The following is a 20,619-nucleotide window of genomic DNA, read 5'->3' as shown; positions in this document are numbered from 1 at the left end:
TCCATTTCCTGTGGGCTTCTATAGAAAGTTCTATAGCATCTTCCTGTGGCACATTCTCTTCAGTTTCATACTGTGCCTTCCATTGTTCTATCATATGGGAACTTACTGGCCTATCACCCCTCAACATTGACTGCATCAGAGTTTCCACAGTTTCCTGTTTCTTCCCTTGCTGTCTAGCTTTAAGTGAATGTTTATACTGGTCTCCTGTGGAAGGCTACAAAATATCTTCATATGGCATCTGAACAAATGCTTCCTGTTCCACTGGTTTCCCCTTAATTTGGATATCCATTGCTCTATCCTGTTGTGGTGCTTTCTGAAATAGATTTTCTACACTGAATCCTTCACTTCACAAGTACTCCATAACCTCAGTTTTTATTTCTTTAACTTCTCCATTACTGATTTTTTTTTTTCTACTTTTCCACTTTGTCTTCTTATTTTTTGTATTGTAAAGTTTTCCATGTCTGGATTCCTTTGCCTGTATTTCTCTTCAAATATCTTTGGTGCTGCTCATTTTATATTGGTTAGTTTTGCTTCCTCCTTTGCATAAATATTACACCATATTAAATCTGTTTTTGTTTCCCATGTCCATATTTCTTCTTCAGATGTTTCTTGATCTTCCTGCTTCTCCTTACTTTGGTGACTCATCCCATCATGCTGTGATGTAACCTGTGTTAGACCTTCTACACCAAATCCTTCACTTTGCAGGCACTCCATAACTTGAACTCCTTTGCATAAATATTGCACCATATCAAATCTCTCTTTCTTTCCTATGTCCATATTTCTTTTTTATACTTTTCAAAAATCTCTACGTTTTGTTGTTTATATTTTCCCACTTCTTCAGATGCTTCTTTTTCCAAACAGATCAAAGTTTCTTGATCTATATACTCTTTTTCACAAATCTATTGCATTAATGAATACACATTTTTATTTGAAGCTTCGGACAGTTTTTCTTGTGGAAGTATTTTTCTTTCCTCTAATTTCTCTCTTAATCATTTTGTATATCTTGTATGAATGGCATAATGCTGTCAATGTTTGCTGAGCTTTGTGAAGCACTTACTGCTTTCAGTACATTCATATGGTTTCTCTCTTTTAATTTTCTCTCTTTTTTAATTTCTCCAAATCTTTTGGGTTTCCAAAAAGATTTGGAGAAATGAAACCATATGAATGTACTGAAAGCAGTAAGTGCTTCACAAAGCTCAGCAAACATCGACAGCATTATGCCATTCATACATGTATACTAATACCATGATGGGAATGGACCACATTTTTATGTCAAAGTACAATTAAAGTTCATGAAATTAGTATTGTTTCAATCTTTGATGTCAGCCAGAAGTGCTCTTTGCAGCACCTGCAATGTGCCCAGTAATGACTCTGTCATTCATATGGCGTTACATGTATTGGTAATATAGATTCTTTTTTATAAGACCCATTGATCCTACTAGTATTGGGACTGTCTGGGTATCTTTCTTCCACACTGCTCTCATTTCTGCCTGCAAATCCTGATATTTTATGACTTTGTGTTTCTCAGTGCGCAAGACACTGTAGTCACTGGATGTGACAATTTCAGTGATCAGTGCTACTTTTTCTTCTTTTCATGGACTGGCTCAGTATAGGTGGCTCCATTTACAATGAGCTCTGCACACAATTTTGCATTGCCTTTGAGGTTGCAGACATAGCTAAAGAATGCTTTGTGGTTGTCCTTACCTCAAATTTGGCTTTGGTAGACTTCATTTGTCCTCTGAGTTGCTTGTTTAGTTTGATGAGAGTGCTTTTATCCTGCTGGGCTTTGCATCTCCTTATTTTTGAAGAAAACACAGCACGTTGGAAAAAAACTTTATCAAAACAGCAAAGCTTTCGGGTAAAACCCTTTCTCAATACTAAAACAATTACATTCAGAACATCACTTGTTTTAAATAAGAGCCCACAAGTCACATGATAGCAGCCCATGTCATGTGACCAAAACACCAAATTAATACTATATCTTTAAAACATGTATAAAAAATATATAAAAAAATATATATATATATATACACATCTACATATCAAAATTTAATACAATACAACTTAATGAATACACATTTCATAGTTTAATACGTTGTAACTTCATTAGAATAGGTTTAAGACTTATAGCAGAGTTTAGACCAGGTAGACGATCCGCTGCCAATCGGAGTATCCACTCATATTCTCTGGTCGCAAGGATATTATTAATATCCCCACCACTGATAGAGGATAGAACAACATCTATAACCCTAAACCTAAACTTATGTTCAACTCCACTTAGTTGTATATGCTTGAATAGGGCATTATTTAGATTTTCCCTCCTAATCTCAGACTTGTGTTCAATAATCCTATCCTTTAGCTTGCAAGTAGTCTTACCTATATAAAACGAACAACACTTAATACAGGTAGCCATATATACAACATTAATCGTGTTACAGTTTGCCATAACATAAAACCTATAATTTCTATAAGTAGTAGGGTGAATGTAAAAAGAAGAGGTGGAAGTATCAGCTATATCTAAGCAACAAGAACAATTCAAACATTTAGAAGTACCAAGCCGAGTCAAACCAAGAAACTTCGTGTTAGCACCAATTTTAGTTTTACCTTTAAAATCTTTGTAGCATAACCTACTTTTAACTGTTCGCATATTTCTATAGGAAAAATAGGGTTTGGTGCCCAATAGCCTACATATCTCAGGGGATGCAGTCAATACCGACCAATACTTATATAAAATACGCTTAATTGAAGAAACTCTGTTACCAAAAGTAGTCACATACCTAACTGTATTATTCTTTTGTGGTATAGCATGTAATTCAGCAGTTACGTTATTATCAAAATCGCCATTTATCTTAAAATATGGCGGATATAGAGTAGTTCTATTATGTATAACATAATCCTTCAACTCTGCTAATATATTACTGTCATAGCCACATGCTAGAAATTCGTTGTACATTTCATTTAGTTGTGCATAAAAACATACATCACTCGTATTGTGCCTACTCACTCTAGCAAATTGTGCCTTAACAACACCTTTAAAGACATGAGGAGCGTGCATACTATCAAAATGTATATACCTATTTGTGTGTACGTCCTTTTAAAAATAGTAGTATGTAACATACCATCATTTAAACTAACCTTTACATCAAGAAATAACACTTCATTTTTAGATACGGTTGTTTTAAAAACTAAAAAAGAAGTAGACATATTTAAATACGATACAAACTGCTCTAAGCTTTCTAATGAGCCCTTCCAAATCAGGAAACAGTCATCTACAAATCTCTGATAAAAACAAATATCATTATTCAAAAATTCACAACCATTATGTATATGCTGCAGTTCCCATTGGTATAAAACCAAATTTGCATACGTATTAGCAACAGGCGTCCCCATAGCAACGCCATTAAGTTGCAAATATAACTGGTGGTTAAAAATAAAAATGTTGTTACTCAACACCAGCTCTAATAACGAGCAAATGTTTTGAACAGAACTGACCAATAATGTTCCCTGCATTGTCAGAAATTCTCTAATGGATTCAACCCCATAATTGTTTGGTATAACAGTAAAAAGGGATACAATATCCAAGGTTACAAACAGGTAATCCCCTGTATTGATAATGTCATCATGCAAACTGTTATACCAGATGGATAATTTATTCAAAAAGTCACCTGTATCCTTTAGTATATTGCCACATTTAGCCAAAAAAGGATATAACTGTTTTTGCAAATACACAGATATTGGCTCTGTAACCCACCCATTACTAGAGACAATGGGTCTCATTGGTGGATCCAATAAGCTCTTATGAATTTTAGGTATACCATAGAGCTGAGGGATGACCGGACATGGTACAGTGAAAAAATGGAACAAATCTAAGTCTATATCACCACTGATCTGTAGTTCATATACAAACATATTGACATTACTAATATATTTCTTAACGTCAATGAAGTTAATACACTTAAAAGCCTCAACATCATTAAGAAGTGAAGCAACAGAACAATTATATTTATCACGATCCATAATAACAACAGCACCCCCTTATACGCTTGTTTGACAATTATATCATCATTCAACTCTAACCTTCTCAAGGCCATATATTCATTATATGTTAAATTATAACTCTTTCTGTTGTTAGTATTATCAAACAGACTCCTTATTTCAGTTTCACATAAGTCGTGAAAAGCAGTTGTAACAGGTACATTCAAAGGAATAAAGGTGCTACGTCTCCTACAAGCATCTATAGTCAGCGAATCTGTTTTAAACAAAATTTTTAAATTAATAGTCCTAATAAACTGCTTTAAGTCCGTTAGGGCTGTTACTAGATCAATGTCGGCCGTTGGTATAAAATTTAGGCCTTTACATAATAGAGTTAAGCAGGCTTCATCCAGGGGAAATTTAGAGAGATTTAATATACCTCTAGTCATCTTCGGCTCAACTTCCCTTGCCCCATAGGGCTGTCGTTCTTGCGCTTTACGGCACCCGTTCGATGTCTTGTGAGTGATCTCTCCCTCACCAGCTGGTTTTCTTGCACCCTCTCCGGTTGGTTTAAATGAAAGCGTTTGTCGGAAAAATTAAGCACAGATTGATTGAGCCGAAGATGACTAGAGGTATATTAAATCTCTCTAAATTTCCCCTGGATGAAGCCTGCTTAACTCTATTCTGAGTTAATAGTGAGGTAATTAAAGTCACCTATGAATACGGTATTGGGATGGATGGTTAGTGTTTCTAATAAGTTTAAATACATGGTATGGGTTGTCTGAGTCATAGAAGGGGACCTAGAGCTTTCAAGGAAGTGGTATTGGATTTTACCTATGATGATCTGAACATGGAGCAGCTCAAGTGCATTGTCTTGTATGACCAGCCTTGAACTATATTTATTTCTGATGCAAATAGAGAAACCTGCACCTTTAGTCCCCACCTCTGAAGTAGCTGGCCTAAATGTGTGGAAGGCATTATAACCGTGCACTATTGGTATGCTCTCCTCAGCTTTAAACCATGTCTTGGTGACCTCACAGATGTCAGCATTCTGTAGGGTAAAGAGAGCTTCTGGGGAGGGGAGTTTTTTTTTTTTTGTTTAGCCTCCTAACATTGAGCAGTAATACCTTTAGACTTTCTTGGTTTTAATTTGCTATGGCGGAAGTACTTTCAGTTTGTCATTGCCTAAAAAAGGCACTATGGGGGAAGACAACGTTTTAGCTAATATTTAAAAGCCTAGATGGGAGAGGTACAAACCATCCCTGGCAAAGCACCACGGTTTGTTGAACATCTCCTTCCATGCTGATAAATATTATGGTGTTCATACTGTAGCTTATACTAGAAATTTTGTATGATAACTTTTATAACATTAAGAACTGCTGCTATTGTCTTCCCGGTTTGCATGGAGATAAACAATAAGCAAACTTTGGTCTCTGCTTAAATGGGAAAATAGTAATATTTCTATTGGTTTGCCTTCCTTCGCGCAAACACAGTAAGTGGTGAGGTGCGGCCATCAGCACTTTGGACATTAATGAGTGTAAGGAATACACCTAATGCCTAGCTTTTCCTGTGCCAACAGGGGTAAGAGCAGGAAGCTCATATTTTGAGTACAAATGACACAGGGTTTGAATCCAACTCAATCTAATTTTTTTCCACATGTTGTCAGGATGTCATTACATGAGTAAATGTGATAATTTCTGCAAATGTGAGAGGTAATAACTACAGTGAAGTAATGTATAAAAATGAACAGCAGTTGATTTATGTCAACAGTATGCATATAGATTTGCCTTTTTACACATTAAGTAGTCTAAATAAATGTTAGAGTAAATGTTTTAAAGTCCTGCCTTTACTCTGCTTTAACTGTGTGATCCTTTAGTGCAGCAGATTTAAGCAGTATTGTGTTTATGCAACCACCATAGGCCATGAAGCCCATTCACCATCTCATAACATTGGTGTGTGATACCAGGTTCTGCACAAATGCAGAGGACCAAAAGTGAAGGACTTTATTAGGGGGCATCTCTGCCATGTGTGTGATGTGTGAGTCTATTTTTGACCAAATTAAAGGTGTGAAAATGGAATAGATAAGAAAGTTGTGAAATAGGGTCAAACGGGGGAAACAAAGGAGATGCAGTATAGAAATATGCAGGAGGGAATTACAAAAGAACCATAGCTATACACTTCTTCAGCAGTGTAATATGAACATGGATATAACATTGTTTAACTTTGGACTGTCACCTCAACACAGGTCAGTGACAACAATGCAATCATGTTGTATAGCCAATTGGACCAAATCAAGTGTGTCAAAAAGACATATGTGTGAAGTGGAGAGCTATGTATGGAATACTATTTTTTTTTGTGGGACAGGTACCCATTTTTTAATTTTATTTAAAAAAGACAGGAATGTTGGGTAAGAGATGTAGGCATGCCAGGGTCAGGTAAGTAGAGTAGGTGAGGAAGGATATGCAAACAAATAGGACAAACAAGTCAAGGAGAAGGATAGTGGGGAGAAGGATAGTGAAGGACACAGGAGGGGGCATTGCAGGCTCATACCTGTCAAGCATGGGGACAGTGAGAATTTAGTTCTCACCATCAGAACTGTCATCACTGTCTTCTTCTTCAGCTTCCTGTTAGAGTGCTTGATGTTTTGGTTTTCTTTGCATTCCAACAAGCATCTTCTCTATACAGCTAGGGCATGCATCAATGGTACATTCTATGACCTCACTCACCAAGCCTGGCAGCTCCTGGTGGGTGAATAATCCCCTCCTCCACCAATACTCCCAAAAAGTAACACTGTACCAGCTGCCAGGATAGTGCTACCTGATGTTGAGGACCCAGGTACTGCAGAGGCTGCAAAGGCAGTACTGTCAGGTTGCATCCCAGATCTGCTGGACATTGGTGCAACAGTCATTGGAGGGGAGACAGGCTAAGATGCACTGGTTGGCCTACCTCCTGTGCTGGAAATAATTTTGTAGGTTGTCAGAAAATTATGACATTAGAATGGCGTGATTACACACATAAAAAAGGAAGATAAGGAGTGAGGTAAGAGGAAAAAAAAAGAAAAGAAGTATTAGAATCATTATATGTCACATACAATAAATTACTACAATAAAACTATAGTTTTATTTTTACCTTAACTACAATTTTTTAAATCCAAACTAGAGCTGAGAATTGTTCCAAATATTCCTTGAAATATGTATATAGTGTGCATATGCTTAAAAAAATAATACAGATTAAGTCAACAATATGACATTTATGCCAATTTTGTTGAGATTATTATTTGATATTTTAATGTGTATTTGTTACTTGTGGCATTTGAACACACAACATCAGAATGCACTATTATAATTGACTCCTACAACTACCTTGAGCTGCAGAATGAAGTATGCATGCTTGATTGTACAGTTAGGATATGCATTCTTAATTTGCTACTAATGTATGGAAGAGCAATACTTTTAATAAAACAATTGTTAATTTTGCTGCATACATACTCCCTGCTTCTCTCAGTCTTTCTAAGTGTTCAGCATGGGTGTTCCTGTTCACTGAAATCTTCTGGGGAGCTGTAAAACAAAAAGGATAGAAAAAGAGCAGAACATTATGCACACCAGTCTTGCCTATCTCCAACTTTGTATATAATTTAAAGTACCTTTAACTGTACACTTATACAACTGTGGGATGCCATCAGTCATACACACCTCCAGCCACTGGTTGAGTTGTTCCTGTTTGCACCTTTTCAGATAATTGTAATGGTGCCTGCATTGATCTCCAGTGCATGGGATGCCAGTCTCACAGAAGACAGCCTTGGCTAAACTGTTCCAAGCCTCTGATTGGTTTTGAGACGCATTCCAGTTCTCCTGCAGGAGCCTATGGCTGTGGCACTTCACAAGGAATGCAGTGAAAATTTTAGACTCCTCTGCACCCCATATTTCAGCCCAGAATTGGGCACCTTTCTTCCACGCTCTTGCCATGTCTGCACTGGTCATCCAACAGCAGTTAAAGTGTTTTCCTGCCAATTCTTGATGTCACTTTTTACAGCTAGTGTGTAAACCCACACAGCCATACCAACCAATATCCCTGGCTGTGTTCTACATGAACTACAGAGTGAACTGGCACCTCATCTGTGTGCCCTGTTCAATTACAGCCTCACTTCAAGCTTTGTCCCTACCAAATAGTGCACTGCTACAGTCATCCCTCTCCACAAAGGAGGAGTGACTACAGACCCTGGGAACTGTCACCCCATTAGCCTGACAAGTCTGATATGCAAAGCTAGAAAATGCATCATCATGGACCTAATAGACAATGATATAGGGAATCTCCAAACTCCAGATCCCACTCAGTTTGGTTTTGTGAAGGGTAGATCATGATTGCTCAACTTGGTTGACTTCTTTGAGTCAGTCACCAGAGCTGTGGATGAAGGCTAGGTGGTTCATACAGCCTACCTTGATCTGGCCAAGGCATTTGATAGCATTCCCCACTCAGGAATCATAGAAAAACTCACTAAGCTAGGCATCAATCCCTATATCACTAGGTGGGTTGCAAACTGGCTCACAGATAGAACCCACAGTGTGAAAGTAGCTGGGTCCAAGTCAGACTGCTGCCAGTCATGAGTGGAGTCCCACAGGAATCGGTCCTGGGTCCTCTCCTGTTTGGTATCTACTTCTCAGAATTCCAGGCCAACATGAAGGGACTTTGGCTGACAAAGTCTACAGATGATTGCAAGTTGGGAGCCATTATTAACTCTCCTAGTGATGTTGACATCCTACAGAAAGGCCTCACTGAGACCAGCGACTGGTGTCAGTACCATGGCTTTAAGCTCAATGCCAAAAAATGTGTCATCATCCTCTTTGGGAAAAACTCATTTCCCATGAATTACCACATCAGTGGTAGTCCACTGAACACACAAGGCATTATAACAGATCTGGAAACACAGGTTCACAGCAACCTCTCTTTTGACCACCACATTGCCACTGTGGTCAGAAAGTCCTTCTATGTGGCACATCTCATTACTAAGGGTTTTGCATCCAGGAAGAAAGAGGTCATTGTCTCCCTTTACTCTTCCCTCATTAGGTCAGTCATCAAGTACAATGCCCCATTTGGCATGTACCTCACTAGACACCTGCAACAACTGGAGAGGCTGCAAATGTACCTCACAAAAAGGATCCTAGGCCTTAAACACTTGTCCTATATGGACAGACTCAAAAAATTCCAACTATTGTCTGTCTCAAATTGCCTACTTAGAGGCGATTTCTGCTTGACTTACAAAGCCATGTCTGACCCAGCTCTGTTAGAAATGTTACATCTAAAGAAATCCCAATCCTTCCGCACTGCACACTCCAGAGACCTCAGCCTCATTACGAAAATCAACAGAACTTGCTGGAGGAACAGGTCCAGAACCCAGAGACTGCCCATGCTGTGGAATAGACTTCCATACATGTCAAACAGAGCACCTCACTGGCCCTATTCAAGAGAAATCTTGACAAGTGGATGGGAAATAGAAAATTCACTCCAGGCATCATTCCAGTGGCTCTACTCGACAGAGGCACTGGGAACTAAGGTCAGGTGGCACAATGCCAGGGTAATCCTATCGGCTAGGCTTGTAAAGGCTCCAGGGCCATTAACCTAGTATACACCTAAGAACCTATGAACCACATTTGCAAGATAAGCAGAGAACAACACTGTCAAACAGAGAGGTGGGCAGTTTATGAAATAGGAAGGGTAATGTGACAGTTGGCATTAATTTATGGCTTGTCTGCTGCTATACCTGTTAGATGACTTGAATTTCCAGATATATATAAGTATTTTTCCTCCTTGCCACATAAGAAGTGTTTGTCAGACATGCTCATTAATTATATAGCTGCATTAAAGAGTGAGTGGTTAATCATGCATGTATGTGACCTGACAAGGTCCTGGTTTATCCATTCTCATGTGTGATGCAGGAGTAATGTCTAGCAATATAGTGGAAATGCATATACTTGTAGTACTTGCATGAAAGATTTCTGAGTTCTGGGTCAGACCACACAATACATTCAGTTTTTCAGCTAGACTTGTGTTATGTAAGTTGGGGTCTATATTATATTGTCGACAGGTGAAAATGCCAACTCTGACTTGTTCGACACCAAAATGTCGAAGTACAAAATTAGTGAACAGCCAAATCACCGATTTCTTTCCAACAGAAAGAAATCGGTTGGTCAAACATCAACGGCACACATAAATATATTTAAGTGGGGGGGGCTTTCCCCCCACACCCCCAATGTTGGGGTCTGTGCCCCCTACCTAAATATTCTAACTCTGAGACTGCACTACAGTCAGGGAAAGGGCAGGTGTAAGAGAACAGCCAACCGATGTCTTTCTGTTGGAAAGAAATCGGTGATTTGGCTGTTCGCTAATTTTGTAGTTCGACATTTTGGTGTCGAACAAGTCAAAGTCGACATTTTCACCTGTTGACAATATAATATAGACCCGTGAGTTGTGTATATGACTATCACTGAAGGTTGAAGTCCATCCCAGAGCAGAAAAGAAACTTTTAGTTACAGAAACATAATTGTCAGGATATCCTCAGTCACACATATAATTCACATGACATCCACTGCAATACATAGTTATTATGTATAATTAATTTTATGTTGTCATTTTTTATTAAAAATTGAGTGGAACAGCATTAATAAAAATTGAAGTGTAAACAAAAACAAAAAAAAACAGTCGTATAACATACGGCTGTAAAAACATGAAATTTATTGTTCACAACAAGGTAAGCTCTTTCACCATCATGGCCTCATCAGACCATATTTAATCACATCAGATCAGTGCATTAAATATATTCACAATTACTGCTTCTCCATCATGTAAATTAATTCCACCTTTCCCTTCTACAGTTCAGATCCTCATCCCTTAATACATGCGCATGCCTCATCCTTCATAGCTACGTTACTAAGACTGGCTGAAAAGGATAATGTATCAAAAACTTTAAAATATTAAGTCATCATCATTAAAACATTTTTTATCAGCATTATGTTCACATCGATCCTCCATAAACCACATAGTGAACTATTTCCCCATTCAGCTACCAAAGCAAACAATTTACTTCATATTGCACATTCTCGTTCCATAATGTTTATGCACATATTTAGAAATCTTCATCAAACACATAAATTTGTGGATCATCGTCATTGAAATGCTATTAAAATCATCTTAATCATCTAAAATCTTCCATAAGTGCATATTAAAAACATATATATATATATATATATATATATATATATATATATACACACTTACTGTTACTATTTTCCCCCTCTCAGCACTTAAAGCAAGTTATATTCCGTCTTTCACATACTCGTCCCAATTCTCTCATGCGCATGCTCAAAACGTCTTACATAGGGCATAGAAGCCAGCTTAGGTGGAACCTCTATGAGGAATGCATTATTATTGTAAAAACTATTAACTTTTATCATTAAAAGAAAAATGTTTGACTTGATCCATGATCTACATATCCTGTATGTTGTGTGCTTCATCGTGTTTACCAGGTGTGCTACACGCACAGTTGATTCACAGTTCTAATTTATTCTGTCCTTATTACAGAAGCAACTTCCATTAATTTTAAAATATTTATACATTTCATCATATTTGTGCTAAGCTGTGCACCATGCAAATATTAATATTAAGAAAAATATATTACACGTTACAGATTTCCATAAAACTCTGGATATGAACTATCATACTAGTCAACCTACAAAACACATAAGAAGTGTCTTACCCCTTCTTGTCACAGAAACAACTTTGCATCAGGAAAGCAAATAATGTGCACACAAGCAATTCCCATTTCCTTCACGATATTAATAAGACATACACACTTGTGCAACAGGTTCTCCCACTCGATTGTCAGCTGGAGTGCGGGGAGTGCTTTCTGTGTGGAGTCTGCATGTCCTCCCCGCAGTTGGATGGGCATTCGAAAGACATGCATAACTGGGCATGCCTTCGTTGAAGGTTGGACGTCGACCTGGCACCTCGGTGTTCGTGAAAATCTACTGCCAATCATTAGTGGACCGGAGTTCCGCTGTGGCGACCCCTAACCGAGAAAAAGCCGAAAGACAAACAACAAAACACATTTGTACACTTTCATTTATTTGTACATGTGGCTTACATATTTAGTGCAATGATTGATCACACAACCAGTTATGAATATGTTTGCACCAATGCAGCTCTGCCTTTTCTTTGTATTGTGTTCACTCTTTCCTTATCTGTGCTGTACTCTCAGATATGCAGTCTATAGTTCATTTGATATCATTGTTCTTTAAATATATTGTAAAAATACATAATAGTGAAAAACATTTTTCAGCAAAGACAGGAGAGTTTGTCTATTAATGAATAAAAATGATACATGTGTGCTGCTTACTTCTATTTAAAAGCTTTCTAAAGTTACTTTTGTACTCTGTAAGTGTATCCTGGGTGACACACCCAATGCAGGTAAGTTTGTTTGAATTGCTGTTGTGTCTTCCTTCTCCATCCCACTAATTATTCACAGTTGCAATCCATTAGCAACTAACAGTGAGGTAGTGCCTACACTATGTTTACACCTGGTACATGAAGTCAAAAAGTTTGGTATTCAGCAATTCTAATGAGTTCACAACTTTTTTGCACCTTCACCATGCACAGAGGACTGAATCTATACTATAAAAAGGTGACAGTGCAGCTAGGGAACTTGAAGGTGAGGAGACTTGTCTATTTGGAAAAAACAGAAGATTGCTATTCCTTTTGATTTATCTGCAGAGAAGGCTTCTAATTTTGCTAGTACTGTATCATTGTATTTTTCAAGTACAGTCTAGATTGTGTAACATGTTAAAAAGCAAATTATATAGATGCAGTAGAAAACGGAATTTTTATCTGTATGCACTTCTTATACTTCACTGTTGGCATAGGCATTTTTGGCAGGCATTTACTTTTCCCAGATAGTAACACCAAAAAACCTCACGAACTGGTAAAACACAAAAACGCAGAGGAAACACACCACCAAAGTAAACTATTGCACAGGTAAAACGCACTGCCACAGTAAGCTGTTGCTCAGGTTTTGAAATCACCCCTGGCAATAATCCAAATGTGACACGGGTGAAAACAGAGCCACAGGAATTGAAAAAGTAGCGTAAGAACTTTTATTATAAAACAAGCACTTTAGGAGGGCGGAATCCTTCCTTCCTCAGACGAAACCAAAACACTAAAAACAGTCCCTATCCATGTTAAATAGAAAAATAGCAACATAATTATTCAATTAACATCAATCTACCATTTAAGGTTGGTCTCATACAGATTTCCTAAACAGTGTGTAAAGGTTGTTAAGAAATGGCTTCCTTCAATCCACAATGGTTATTGTACTTTATAAAGAATTGAATACATATAAAATGCATAGGTAGACCTGAATATCACCATAATATAATATAATATAATATGTGCTATGCTAAACCCTACCATTGATCTATCACCAGCAAGCAATTAATAAAAAACTATCCAATTGCACCATAATTATTAAACATTATGCTAATTTTTGTTGTACATAAATAACTTATTACGTGTATAACTGTTGTTATAATGAAATAAATAAAAAAATTAATAAAAAATTAATAAAAAAAACAGTTCAAAAGTTACAAATGAAATACAAAATGTGTATATCTTAAAAACCTTAAAAATAATAATAATAAATGAAAAATAAAAAATAAAAATTAAAAAAATAAAACCATATGTGCACCAGAGTCTCTTATGTATTCGAAATGTTGTGTCTCTCAAAAATATTAGTGTAAAAACACCTATGCAGGATCCTTACCAGCATATTTTGGACTAAATAGTTATCTCCTTAAGGCTAGAAGTTTTAAAATACAGGTTAACGAAATAGATTCGTTTAAACCTGGAAAAATATGTGCAGCCATCCTTATTTGCCATAAAAGTTCCTCTTTTTCTAACAAGATCTGCCATGGGCCTAAATGGGGGTCTGCCTTAATTTGTTTTAGGACAGTAAAACTGAAACAGTGGTCCTCATGTTCAATGATGTGGCAAGCTAGTGCATTATTGACGTCCTTCCTGGATACTGCATACAAATGCTCATAAATTCGCTTATGCAGTGCCCGCTCAGTCTTTCCAATATAGAAAGCTGGGCATTTCTTACAAGTCGCAAGATAGACCACTGATTTAGATGTGCAACTAAAACTCCCCATCAATTTGTATTTCACCCCATTTATTGATACAAAACACCCTTCATGTATAAACTTACAATACTTGCAAAACCCACACCTAATCATACCTTTTTGCCTTTGGAAATCCGTGTTATTATTCTTTTCTAAAAGGGCTTTTAAGTTGAATCCCTTTCTACAGGTAATGTTCGGTGAGTTACCAAACAATTGTTTTAAGTGTCTATCCTCAACTATGTTTGCCCAATTCTTCTGTAAGATGTTTCTAATAAAGTAATAGTCCAACGAAAATGTACATAAAAATCTTACCACAATGTCAGGCTTATTAGGGTCTTCACTATCTCTTTCAATAATCTGTGTAAACCAACAGATTATTGAAAGAGATAGTGAAGACCCTAATAAGCCTGACATTTTATGTACATTTTCGCTGGACTATTATATTAGAAACATCTTACAGAAGAATTGGGCAAACATAGTTGAGGATAGACACTAAAACAATTGTTTGGTAACTCACCGAATTACCTGTAGAAAGGATTCAACAAAGAATAATAACGATTTCAAAGGCAAAAAGGTATGATTAGGTGTGGGTTTATACATGAAGGGTGTTTTGTATCAATAAATGGGTGAAATACAATTGATGGGGAGTTTTAGTTGCACATCTAAATCAGTGGTCTATCTTGTACTTTGAAAATGCCCAGCTTTCTATTGAAAGACTGAGCTGGCACTGCATAAGCGAATTTATGAGCATTTGTATGCAGTATCCAGGAAGGACGTCAATAATGCTACATCATTGAACATGAGGACCACTGTTTCAGTTTTACTGTCCTAAAACAAAGGCAGACCCCATTTAGCCCATGGCAGATCTTGTTAGAAAAAGAGGAACTTTATGGCAAATAAGGATGGCTGCACATATTTTCCAGGTTTAAACGATCGTTAACCTGTATTTTAAAACTTCTAGCCTTAAGGAGATAACTATTTAGTCCAAAATATGCTGGTAATTTGAGAGACACAACATTTCGAATACATAAGAGACTCTTATGGTTTTATTTTCATTTATTATTATTATTTTTTTTAAGATATACACATTTTGTATTTCATTTGTAACGAACTGTTTTATTAATTTTATTAATTTTATTTATTTCATTATAACAACAGTTATACATGTAATAAGTTATTTATGTACAACAAAAATTAGCATAATGTTTAATAATTATGGTGCAATTGGATAGATTGCTTGCTGGTGATAGATCAATGGTAGGGTTTAGCATAGCACATATTATATTATATTATATTATGGTGATATTCAGGTCTACCTATGCATTTTATATGTATTCAATTTATAAAGTACAATAACCATTGTGGATTGAAGGAAGCCATTTAACAACCTTTACACTGTTTAGGAAATCTGTATGAGACCAACCTTAAATGGTAGATTGATGTTAATTGAATAATTATGTTGCTATTTTTCTATTTAACATGGATAGGGACTGTTTTTAGTGCTTTGGTTCTGAGGAAGGAAGGGAAAGTGCTGTTTTATAATAAAAGTTCTTACTGCTATTTCAATTCCTGTGGCTCTGTTTTCACTCCGTGTCACATTTGGATTATTGCCGTTGTGATTTCAAAACCTGAGCAACAGCTTACTGTGGCAGTGCGTTTTACCTGTGCAATAGTTTACTTTGGTGGTGTGTTTCCTCTGCGTTTTTGCGTTTTTGTGTTTTACTTTTCCCAGATAGACAGAATTAACTGTCATCATAAGTCTTATTGTTAAAATTGTTATTTTACAATCTTCTATGTTATCGCAGGGAAATGTAATGCACTATGCCAATGACACAGGGTGTTATGCTTCAAAGAGGGCCCAGAGACACCTCCAAGGGAGTGGTGGGCACAGTGAGAGGTGACTGACAATCATATAAAATTGACTTTTCTGTTGTAAATGTGTACACATTTTGTGAGAATTGTGTTGAAAGCATATATACCAATTGAATTATGTATTATTCCTTGGTTTGTACAAACTTTTATTTGCTTGTTGTTTTGGGGGTGGGGGAGCCACCTACCATTTGTGTGTTGCCACAAAAAAAGTGTGTTTCAAGTGCTTTTCTCTTGAAAATGTGTAGTCATCCTGTTATTTAAGTGGGAAACAATACATTATTAAAGTGATATTCCTTGGTTTGAGTGTGAGTGTGATGTCATCCAATGATATAATCTTCAATTTTAATAACTGTAATGTGTGTTTCCAATGATTAATGTTGATAAATACGTGTATATAAGTAGGAATTTAGTTATGTGATATTTATGGTTTGTATTCTTCTCTGTTTTATGTCACATAGGATTATGGCATCCAAGCATACAAATCCATGTAACCCCCCTTTCAGTGACTCAGAAAATGATGTAATGGTGCAGGCGTTCAGGCATCATGTCACCTTTCTGCTTGAGAGAAGACATGGAGATATGGCTGCCAGAATGCAGATTTGGAGCTAGTTAGTGAACGATGTTAGTGCAGTAGGGGGTCACATCAGGACCTATGATCAAGTGCGTCAAAGGGCAACTGATATGATTTCATCAGCCTAGGGGAGAGCAGCTGCAGTTGCCCATGAAGAGCTGGCTGCAGGAGGGCTGCTACTGAGCTCCCACTCACACCATATGAAGAGTCCCTGTCCACTGTCAGAGATCCAGGAAGCTCAGTGGAAACTGCACACTAACATGTGATTGATACCAGTGCTTATGTGTCTGGGAAGACAAGTATGTGCCAGGAGGATCTTCAGGTAAGCTTCCATATGGCAAAAGATTTGCTTGAATAGTAAAATATATAAAAATTTAAGTAATACTTCTTGAAATTTTTTATGCATCTACTGATAAATTAATAGACTTAACAACACATTTATTCATTACACATGGGCTGTGGGTGGACGTGTCAGCTAAGTTTCAGTTAAAACTATTCTAGTTAAAACTATTCTTAACTGACATATGAGCAAAATTGTGTATTCACTGTCCTGATGTGTTATTCCAACTGTGATGTTTAATTTGCATCCTTACCCTGCTTCATTTCGTCTAGTACCATCCTCCCTACCAATTGTGGACTCATCTGCACATAGTAAGTCAAACTTTTTTCTTTTATTAATGATGACCATTCGTCAGATATTTGCATTTAGCTCTATGTGTGAGGTGGGTGTAATGAGTGTGTGTATTGCTGTACCATCTGACATAGTGGGACCAGTGTTAGTTTATCATATAAATTGTTGTAAATATTTAGTGTAGTATTAATTTTGTTCCTGTGTTTGTTGCTTATTATCACAGGTGATTCCGGCAGTGGAAGTGTAGGGGTCTTACCACCTGATGTCAGAGTATCAGTAGACTCTGATGATGATGATGGTGATCAAACAGAAGCACATTCAGGGGGTGCAGAGGTTGAATCTGACATTGAGGTTGACATTCAGCTATCCCCTGTATTTCCCTTAGACACAGTCAGTAGGCTTACGCATACCTATTCCACTGAGCCATCAGATATTGGACAGGTGGGGGGGTAACATACTTGATCAGGGTAGTGTAGTTACTGTGGTTTTGGTGCCAGTTGACCCTGGCCAAAGTGTGGGTGAGGTGCCAAGCATGATGTTGTTAAGGTGTTTGGAGGAGGCCAGCTGTCCTCCCTCCATCTGATCTTGTTGTGCTATTATGTGTCACTTAACATTTGTTTAGGGCCATCATGGAGTTGCAGGCATGTTTCACTAGGGCCTCTGAGGACATGCTTAGGTGTATAGATGTGGCAGAGGCTGACATGACTGAGTGCCTCCACAGTGTGGCTGATTCAATGGATTGGGTGAATGTCATGATGGAACGGGCAGTGTTTGTAATGGAACGCCTGCTGGGAGGGGGACAGCATCCACATGGGCATAGGTCAGCAGCAGCATCTAATGTTAGCCAATGTGGCCATGCTCAATCACACTCCCATAGTGGCACTACTTTCATTGCTCCATCAGTGATGGAGGTGTCCACACCCAGACATGGCAGACCATGGGGTCATGGTCCTGGGTGTACTCATGAGGAGAGTTCATCCATCAGGCATCAGTCATATTCAGGTAGCAGGAGCACATCTGACCATGGGCATGGATGTGCCAGTGCAACTCCTGGCAGAGCCAGTTCTCACTTTCAGGGGTGACAACGATGAACTGTTACCTCTACCATGCATGGCTCACACCTATCTGACATGTGAGGATGTAGAACTAGCACACAGCTTGGCCATGTTATTGCACTCACATACACATTTCACCTTGAGTGCCTATATAGACACACACACATAACAGGTACATGTGTTATTTGTGAGATATGCAGCTCATTCTGTCTCATTGGCCATTTGATAATTTGTCTAATTTTCTGTCTGCCTGTCTTTCTTACTCACACACACTTACTACCTTTTCTGTCAGCCTTGGCATTCTGTCCCCCAAACAACACCCTGTACAAATGATGATAACTGTGTCATATCCTTGATTTTCTATCTTTTGGATTCAGGGATACATAAGTCTTTTGTCTGATGCTCAGGGTACATAGCTGACTGAGTATCTAGTATAGATGTGTTTGCAATGCTCTTTTGAAAATTGCATTGCTTTCTTACAGTGTTTTCTATTGCATGTATCTTTGATGCATGAGGCTGTTATGGAAAAATAGTACATCTCATGTTTATTCTTTACTAAATGCATATTAACTTTTCTACAAATGAGTCAATTTGTTTATAATATGTTTATGTCAAGGGAAAGATGAAAAACAGATGTATTATTATGCAATATATATTTTCATGTAAGTAGTAGCCTTATATTTTAAGTGCCTTATAACTGCATTCTTTCTATTAGCAAATTATAGTGTACTGGCAAAAAAAACTGAGGGCAAAGTAAGTGCTAAAGGAGTTAAGGGATGTTATTTTATGTTGGAAAGTGTAGTTTGAAAAAGTTAATGAAGTGTGGCAAGTATCTGTGAAAACCAGATGAATCAACAGTTACTCTCTGGCTTTCTCAAGCTGTGGGGTGAGTTTTTGCAAGGCTGTCTGTGAGATAGTGTGGACTGGTAATGAATGTTACAAGACTGAAGGAAAATAAGTTTTAACACAGGTGGCTCATGTTTTGAAATGCATATTTGTGAAATGTCCATGTGAAGCTCTAGGGAAAAATCATGAGGAGCAAAATTATTTTTAAAGATTTTGATTTATTAAAAGTAATGTAATATCAAATTTGTGCATGCATTCAGCTGATTTTTTATATAAATATATATATATATATATATATATATATATATATATATATATATAGCTATGTACAGCACAGTGGTGCAGTGGTTAACATTGTCGCCTCACAGCAAGAAGTTCTCCAGTGCTGGGCTGCTTCCGTGCAGAGTTTGCACATTCTCCCTGCATTTATGTGGGTTTCCCCTATAACGTTTTCTCTTTGTTTCTTGAGACTAATTCTGAAAATTTTAGCAGACCATCTCTCAGCACTGTTTTATGGAATAAATAAGCACTTTGTACATCCTAACGTTGCATTCTTGAGTGAGTCAAAAGGTAATATTTTTTGTTATTTAATTTGTACTTTAACATTTGGTGCCATGACTTGGATTCTGAACTTGGGTATTGCTAGAGGGCAGTGCATAACAAATTACAAGTTCCCAGCACTGTAAATTATTCTGTAAATTCCACTCTGCTTTGCATGGAATAGCCAGAAACTCAGATACCTAACTATTCAGGCTGTGAAAATACAGTGGATATAAAAAGTTTACACACCCCTGTTAAAATGCCAGGTATTTGTGATATAAAAAATGAAACCACAATAAATAATTTCAAAACTTTTCCCACCTTTAATGTGACCTATAACCGGTACAATTCAATTGAAAAACAAACAAATCTGTTAGGGGGAAAAATATAAAAAATAAAAAACGTACAATAAGCTGGTTTCACAAATGTGCACACCCTTAAAGTAATACATTGTTGAAGCACCTTTTGATTTAATTACAGCATCCAGTCTTCTTGGGTAGGAGTCTATCAGCATGGCACATCTTGACTTGGCAATATTTGCCCATTCTTCCTTGCAAAAGTGTTCCAACTCTGTCAGATTGTGAGGGCATCTCCTGTGCACAGCCCTCTTCAGGTCACCCCACAGATTTTCTATTGGATTTAGGTCTGGGCTCTGGCTGGGCCATTCCAAAACTTTAATTTTCTTCTGGTGAAGCCATTCTTTTGTTGATTTGGATGTATGCTTGGGGTCATTGTCGTGTTGAAGGATGAAATTCCTCTTCATCTTCAGCTTTCTAGCAGACACCTGAATGTTTTGCGGCAAAAGTGACTGGTATCTGGAACTGTTCATAATTACTTCCACCTTGACTAATACCCCAGTTCCATTTAAAGAAAATCAACCCAAAGCATGATACTGCCAACACCATGCTTCACAGTGGGGATGGTGTTCTTTTGGTGATGCAAAGTGTTGTTTTTTGCGCCAACCGT

Source organism: Protopterus annectens, chromosome 4.part0 (assembly GCF_019279795.1).
Source record: "Protopterus annectens isolate FY-2018-M chromosome 4.part0, PAN1.0, whole genome shotgun sequence".
In the NCBI taxonomy this organism is placed as follows: Eukaryota; Metazoa; Chordata; order Ceratodontiformes; family Protopteridae; genus Protopterus; species Protopterus annectens.
The sequence above is the reverse complement of the archived record's forward strand: the minus strand, read 5'-3'. Positions refer to the sequence as shown.